At 44.5% G+C, this 8,023-nt stretch overlaps 1 pseudogene; it reads left to right on the top strand.

Moving 5' to 3' along the window:
• Positions 1 to 1,156: 1,156 nt before the first annotated feature.
• Positions 1,157 to 3,841, top strand: LOC129540022 (transcriptional regulator QRICH1 pseudogene; annotated as a pseudogene).
• The last annotated feature ends 4,182 nt before the right edge of the window (positions 3,842 to 8,023 follow it).

Here is an 8,023-nt window from a genome sequence, read left to right as displayed (position 1 = left end):
TCAGTCGTTCAGTCGTATCCAACTGTCTTCGACCCCATGGACTGCAGCACACTAGGCTTCCCTGTCCACCACCAACACCCGGAGCCTACTCAAACTCATCTCCATTGAGCCAGTGATGCCCTCCAACCATCTCATCCTCTGTCATTCCCTTCTCTTGCCTTCAATCTTTCCCAGCATCAGGGTCTTTTCCAATGAGTCAGTTCTTCACATCAGGTAGCCAAAGTATTGGAGTTTCAGCTTCAACATCAGTCCTTCCAATGAATATTCAGGACTGATTTCCTTTCGAATGGACTGGTTGGATCTCCTTGCAGTCCAAGGGACTCTCGAGAGTCTTCTCCAACACTACAGTTCAAAAGCATCAGTTCTTCGGAGCTCAGCTTTCTTTATGGTCCAGCTCTCACATCCATACACAACTATTGGAAAAACCATAGCCTTGACTAGACAGACCTTTGTTGGCAGAGTAATGTCTCTGCTTTTTAATATGCTGTCTATATTGGTCATAGCTTTTCTTCCAAGGAGCAAGCATCTTTTAATTTCATGGCTGCAGTCACCATCTGCAGTGATTTTGGAGCCCGAAAAGATAAAGTCTGTCACTGTTTTCCCTTTTATTTGCCATGAAGTGATGGGACCTGATGCCATGATCTTAGTTTTATGAATGTTGAGCTTGAAGCCAGCTTTTTCACTCTTTCCTTTCATCAAGAGGTTCTTTAGTTCTTCGCTTTCTGCCATAAGGGTGGTGTCATCTGCATATATGAGGTTATTGATATTTCTCCTGGCAATCTTGATTCCAGCTTGTGCTTCATCCAGCCTGGCATTTTGCATGATGTACTCTGCATATAAGTTAAATAAGCAGGGTGACAATATACAGCCTTGACGTACTCCTTTCCTGATTTGGAAACAGTCTGTTGTTCCATGTTCAGTTCTAACTATTGCTTCTTGAACTGCATACAGATTTTTCAGGAGGCAGGTCAGGTGGTCTGGTATTCCCATCTCTTTAAGAATTTTCCGCAGTTTGTTGTGATCCACACAGTCAAAGGCTTTGGCATAGTCAATAAAGCAGATGTTTTTCTGGAACTCTCTTGCTTTTTTGATGATCCAGTGGATGTTGGCAATTTGATCTCTGGTTCCTCTGCCTTTTCTAAATCCAGCTTGGAGAACCGGGGCCCTGAGCGGTGTGGAGGGGCCAGCGGGTAGAACAGTGGTGGTGGCAGCGGCGGCGGCAGCAACGTCGCCGGGAACCCTAAGGACTCTGCAATATGAATAACTCTCTGGAGAACACCATCTCCTTTGAAGAACACATCCGAGTGAAGGCGCGGTCTGTCCCGCAACACAGGATGAAGGAATTTCTGGACTCGCTAGCCTCTAAGGGGCCAGAAGCCCTTCAGGAGTTCCAGCAGATGGCCACCACTACCATGGTGTACCAGCAGGGTGGGAACTGCATTTACACAGACAGCACTGAAGTGGCCGGGTCTTTGTTTGAACTTGCCTGTCCAGTCACCACGAGTGTTCAGCCTCAAACCCAGCCAGAACAGCAGATTCAGGTTCAACAGCCACAGCAGGTTCAGGTACAGGTACAGGTACAGCAGTCTCCGCAGCAGGTCTCGCTCAGCAGCTCTCCCTGCAGCTCACCGTTCACCAGCTTGCTGAGCAGCCCATCCACGTCCAGGTGCAGATCCAAGGCCAAGCAGCACAGCCGGCAGCCCCCTCCATCCAGACCCCATCTCTGCAGAGCCCCAGCCCTTCACAGCTGCAGGCGGCCCAGATCCAGGTGCAGCATATGCAGGCGGCCCAGCAGATCCAGGCTCCAGAGATCCCGAAGGAGCACATCCCACACCAGCAGATCCAGGCTCAGCTGGTGGCTGGCCAGTCTCTTGCTGGGGGTCAGCAAATCCAAATCCAGACTGTGGGTGCCCTTTCCCCACTGTCGTCTCAGCACGGCTCACCTCAGGAAGGGGAGTGGCAGGTTGGCACAGCCAGTGTCCTCCAGCCAGTGAAGAAGCGCAAAGTGGACATGCCCATCACTGTGTCCTACGCCATCTCAGGGCATCCGGTGGCCACCATACTGGCCATTCCACAGGCCAGCAGCAGAGTTACGTGTCTTTGAGGCCCGACTTACTGACAGTAGACAGTGCCCACCTGTACAGTGCCACTGGGACCATTACTAGCCCTACAGGAGAAACTTGGACCATACCTGTTTACTCTGCCCAGCCCCGGGGGGACCCTCAGCAGCAGAGCATTACCCACATTGCCATTCCCCAGGAAGCCTACAACGCAGTTCACGTCAGTGACTCACCCACAGCCTTGGCAGCTGTGAAGCTAGAGGATGACAAGGAGAAGATGGTGGGCACCACGTCTGTAGTGAAAAACTCCCATGAAGAGGTAGTGCAGACCCTTGCAAACTCTCTCTTTCCAGCACAGTTCATGAATGGCAACATCCACATTCCAGTGGCTATGCAGGCCGTGGCAGGCACATACCAGAATACAGCTCAGACTGTCCATATATGGGACCCCCAGCAGCAGCCACAGCAACAGACCCCCCAGGAACAGACATCGCCGCCACCGCAGCAGCAGCAGCAGCAGCAGCTCCAGGTTACTTGTTCAGCTCAAACTGTCCAGGTTGCTGAAGTTGAACCACAGTCACAGCCACAGCCTTCCCCAGAACTTCTGCTTCCAAATTCTCTGAAGCCAGAAGAAGGGCTTGAAGTGTGGAAAAACGGCGCAGACCAAGAATGCTGAGCTTGAGAAGGATGCTCAGAACAGACTGGCACCCATTGGGAGGCATCAGTTGCTGCGATTCCAGGAAGATCTCATCTCTTCTGCTGTGGCTGAGCTCAATTATAGACTCTGTCTGATGACACGGGAAGCTCGAAATGGAGAAGGCAAACCCTATGACCCAGATGTGCTGTACTATATTTTCCTGTGTATTCAAAAGTATCTTTTTGAGAATGGACGGGTTGATGATATTTTCTCCGATCTTTATTATGTTTGATTCACGGAGTGGCTGCATGAAGTTCTGAAGGACGTTCAGCCCTGAGTCACTCCACTTGGCTATGTCCTGCCCAGCCACGTGACGCAGGAGATGCTGTGGGAGTGCAAGCAGCTCGGGGCCCATTCCCCCTCCACCCTGCTGACCACCCTCATGTTCTTTAACACCAAATACTTCCTGTTGAAGAAAGTGGACCAGCACATGAAGCTGGCCTTCTCCAAGGTCTTACGACAGACAAAGAAGAACCCCTCTAATCCCAAGGATAAAAGCACAAGTATTTGGTACCTGAAGGCACTTGGGATACACCAGACCGGCCAGAAAGTTACAGATGACATGTATGCAGAGCAGACGGAAAATCCAGAAAATCCACTGGGATGCCCAATCAAGCTCTACGATTTCTACCTCTTTAAATGCCCCCAGAGTGTGAAAGGCCGGAATGACACCTTTTACCTGACGCCCGAGCCGGTGGTGGTCCCCAACAGCCCGATCTGGTACTCAGTCCAGCCTATCAGCAGAGAGCAGATGGGGCAGATGCTGACTCGGATCCTGGTGATACGAGAAATTCAGGAGGCCATTGCGGTCGCCAGCGCCAGCACCATGCACTGAGAGACCCCTCAGCCATGGTGCATGGGAGACGATCCAGGAAAAAAACGCACAAACTTTCACACCAAAGAAGAGGCCTCCATTTCTTTTCTTTTCTTTTTTTTATTGGTGTAGTTATGAAGCCTTTCAGACTGCTTCTGTTTCAAATGTAAAAGGAAACTTTGCCCCCTTGTGCATCTTCATAAACCTGCTGTGGGGACTCCTCAGCCCAAAGGGGCTCAGGGTTTCCTGAGAGCCAGATGTCCTGGAAAGTTGCTGCTGACTTTGTTTGTGTGGGGGGCTTGAGGGAAGGGCTTGGACTGTTAGGAGAAATGTGGCCCCTTCCCTTCCTCCAGAAAGATGGAATTGATGATGGATGGACCCTCCAGGGAATCTCCCCAGCTGGCTTCCACTCTGACTGGCAGACTTCGCTGACCATGGGGGAGCCACGGTCTTTTCTTTCTTCATGCTCAGACACAAACCTAGCATCTTAATGGAAAGAAAATGAGGAGAACTTCAGTTATGATTTATTAAAGACAATTTCTATTACACCCTCCTTTATGACAAGTGACATTTTAGATGTTAAAGTAAAAACTTTACCATGCCTTTTTTTCCCCCTACCCCGGCCTAACACTGAGGCCTTAAACCTGAGGCTTCTGTGCCTGATAGAATTCTTGTAACATACACTTGTGTATCATATAAAGACACCACTCTGTTTCTCTTAATTTAAAAAAATAAATAAATAAATCCAGCTTGAACATCTGGAAGTTCATGGTTCACATACTGTTGAAGCCTGGCTTGGAGAATTTTGAGCATTACTTTACTAGCGTGTGAGACGAGTGCAATTGTGTGGTAGTTTGAGCATTCTTTGGCATTGCCTTTCTTTGGGACTGGTATGAAAACTGATCTTTTCCAGTCCTGTGGCCACTGCTGAGTTTTCCAAATTTGCTGGCATATTGAGTGCAGCACTTTCACAGCGTCATCTTTCAGGATTTGAAATAGTTCACCTGGAATTCTATCCCCTCCACTAGCTTTGTTCGTAGTGATGCTTCCTAAGGCCCACTTGACTTCACATTCCAGGATGTCTGACTCTAGCTGAGTGATCACACCAACATGATTATCTGGGTCATGAAGATCTTTTTTGTATAGTTCTTCTGTGTATTCTTGCCACTTCTTCTTAGTATCTTCTGCTTCTGTTGGATCCATACCATTTCTGTCCTTTACTGTGTCCATCTTTGCATGAAATGTTCCCTTGGTATCTCTAATTTTCTTGAAAATACCTCTAGTCTTTCCCATTCTATTGTTTACCTCTATTTCTTTGCACTGATCATTGAGGAAGGCTTTCTTATCTCTCCTTGCTATTCTTTGGAACTCTGAATTCAAATGTGTATATCTTTCCTTTTCTTCTTTGACTTTAGCGTCATCATGTGTATATTATGTGGGACTGCAGTTATTACCCAATGACATTTTTATGAAGGGGAACAGATGTAGTTTGGGACTGGTGATATGATGTCATGTATTCAGTCAAAGACAAGATTGGGGTTATGAATTCAAAATTCACTTTTGCCTAATTTTTATAGTACATGAATGTGCTAAATTGCTTCAGTGGTGTTTGACACTTTGAGACCCTACAGATTGCAGCCCACCAGGCTCCTCTGTCCATCGGCTTCTCCAGGCAAGAATACTGGGGTGGGTTGCCATGCCCTCCTCCAGGGGATCTTCCTGACCAGGGATTCAACTCGCATCTCCTGCAGCTCCTGCATTGCAAGCAGATTCTTTACCGCTGAGCCAATGAGGAACCAATTTTTACAGTAACTACCTTCAACTTTTCCCTGCTTGATTTGAGAGGATGGTATTCTGCACCTCACCACAGAAGAATTCAGCTAATTTCTTTGCTTATTAAAGTTAAATTCTTCACCTTTTTAATATTTGTTTTGTTGGCTAATAAACAGATTATAGTTCTACATCATAGCTTTGAATGAAATTATGTAAATCACAACATCTGGTATATAGTTAGTGCTCAATTGATGTTAACTATTACTATTATTATGTGGTTACTTTTTCAGATTTTTTTCTTTTAAATATTTCACATTCTTTAACTACTTGATTAAAATGCAAAAAAACAATTGGATTCAACCAAAACTCAAACTTACACTGCCTTCTGGTAAGACACTGTTAGATTCCTATTGCTGTTATAACAAATTACCATAAATTTAGTGACTTAACACAAATTTGTTTTCTTACAGTTCTGGAGAGAAATCTAAAATGGTCTCTCTGGACTAGGATCAAAGTGCCAGCAGTGGACTGCTTTCCTTTCTGAAGACTCTAAGGCAGAACCTGTTTCCTGGCCGTTCCAGCCTCTAGAGGCTGCATGCATTCCTTGGCTCATGCTTGTTCCTCAAACAATTGAATCACTTTGACCTCTGCTCTTGTCATATCTCCTCTGACTCGCCTGCCATCCTCTTTTACTTTTAAGGAGCTTTGTAATTACGTTGGGCCCACCTGGATGAGCCAGGCTAATCTCACTATCTCAGGATCATTAATTTAATCATATCTGCAAAGTCCCTTTTGCCATGTAAGGTAACATACAGATTTTAGGAATTATGATGTGGACATCTTTGGGCAGCGGTTACTCTGCCTGACCCAGAAACTTCCTGCAATTACTAACGATAAGACCAAAGTTGGCACTATATATCACCAAAGGGAGGGAGAAAGGATTCTTATTTCACTGTCCTTTAAAAGGACCTTGGCCAAATGTTGATAGCATATCAAAGACAAACCCTGACTATTTGTTTCCTTAGAATTGGGCAAATTTTTTAATCTAATAGGTTCTGAATACCTTCCAGGATTTCAGTCTTAGCAATATTTTATATACAGTTGACCTTTGAACAATAGGGATTGAATTGTGCAGGTCCACCTATACACTGGTTATTTTCAATAAATCCTACTACTATTCTACACAATCTGAGGTTGGTAACATCTGAAGATGCAGAACCATAGATTCCAAGGGAAGATTGTAAAGTTATACTCAGATTTTCCACTGTGAGGAGAATCGATCAATGCCCCTAACTTCTGCATTGTTCAAAGATCAACTGCATATGTGTATGTGTATATATATATATATATATACACACACACATATCTGTATATTTACATATATAGGACCATCTCATCTTCCACAACATGGCAACATGTTCCTAAGCTAAAGCTTAGGAGATGCATATGTACACACATATACACATGGTCACACACAAGCTGTCCTGAGTAGCCAAAATATCTGACAAAAAATTATTAAGACTATTGTGTTTCACTAATAGGAAAATCTTAGACCCATTCTCAGATCCTATCACTTGAGGCATAGTTCTAATAAACTTGGCTATCTTGTTTTCAAACCTTGGCCAACTTCAAGTAGAAAATTAGAAGAGCAAGAAGGAAAGCTCTAGGCAGGTAAATTGACAGAACTAAGAAGACCTGAAGACCAATATCTCAGTCAACAATGTGCCTTATTTATATTATATAGTCAAATGAAACAAAATATTAATAAATCTGTGCATTCAAGAAAGGAAAGTGAGAAATATGAGGTGTTTTCAGGAGAATCTATTAATTCTCAAACCTTTGGATAATCACTAACTTTCTGGGCTTTCACTTCTTCATATAAAAAAAAATGCAGACTATTTGATGTCTAGGTTCCTGTCTACTCTAGAATTCTATGATTTCAAATGACAATAACATCTTGTCACAGAGGAGAAAATCAGAAGTGCTATGTATTATGGTATCTATTATTATTTTTTAGTGTATTTACAATATGAACCTAATATGTTCAGTTCAGTTCAGTCGCTCAGTCGTGTCCGACTCTCCGCGACCCCATGAATCACAGAACGCCAGGCCTCCCTGTCCATCACCAACTCCCGGAGTTCACTCAAACTCATGTCCACAGAGTCGGTGATGCCATCCAGCCATCTCATTCTCTGTCGTCCCCTTCTCCTCCCGCCCCCAACCTTTCCCACACTTAAATACCTCAGTTGTCTGGGATGATTAAGAGTGAAGCAGGCAGGGCAATGAACTTCAGTAGTGTCACAACCAGAGCAATAAGTAATATTTATGATGCTTTAATCTAACTAGCAATTAACAGTTACTATGTGCCAGCATTGTGCTTGCTGCTAAGTCTTCATGAGAAATTAATTTATCTTCATGTTTCCAGGAAACAGGTGGAGAGCAATTTGGTAATACCCAAATTAAAACTTTAGGGAACTCCCTGGCAGTCCAATGGTTAGGACTTTTACTGCCAAACCCACATGGTGCAGCCAAAAAACAAAGCAAAACAAAACAAAAATCTTCAAAAATATGTAATGTTTTGATTCAGAAATTCTTCCCAGATACTGTTCAACAGAAACTTTCATGCAAGTGTTCAACATATCTGTTCAAAGATGCTTACTTATGCATTGTTTGTAATAG

Source organism: Moschus berezovskii, chromosome 11 (genome assembly GCF_049115385.1).
Source record: "Moschus berezovskii isolate FMDL1 chromosome 11, NW_MosBer_1.0, whole genome shotgun sequence".
In the NCBI taxonomy this organism is placed as follows: Eukaryota; Metazoa; Chordata; class Mammalia; order Artiodactyla; family Moschidae; genus Moschus; species Moschus berezovskii.
The sequence above is the reverse complement of the archived record's forward strand: the minus strand, read 5'-3'. Positions and strand labels throughout refer to the sequence as shown.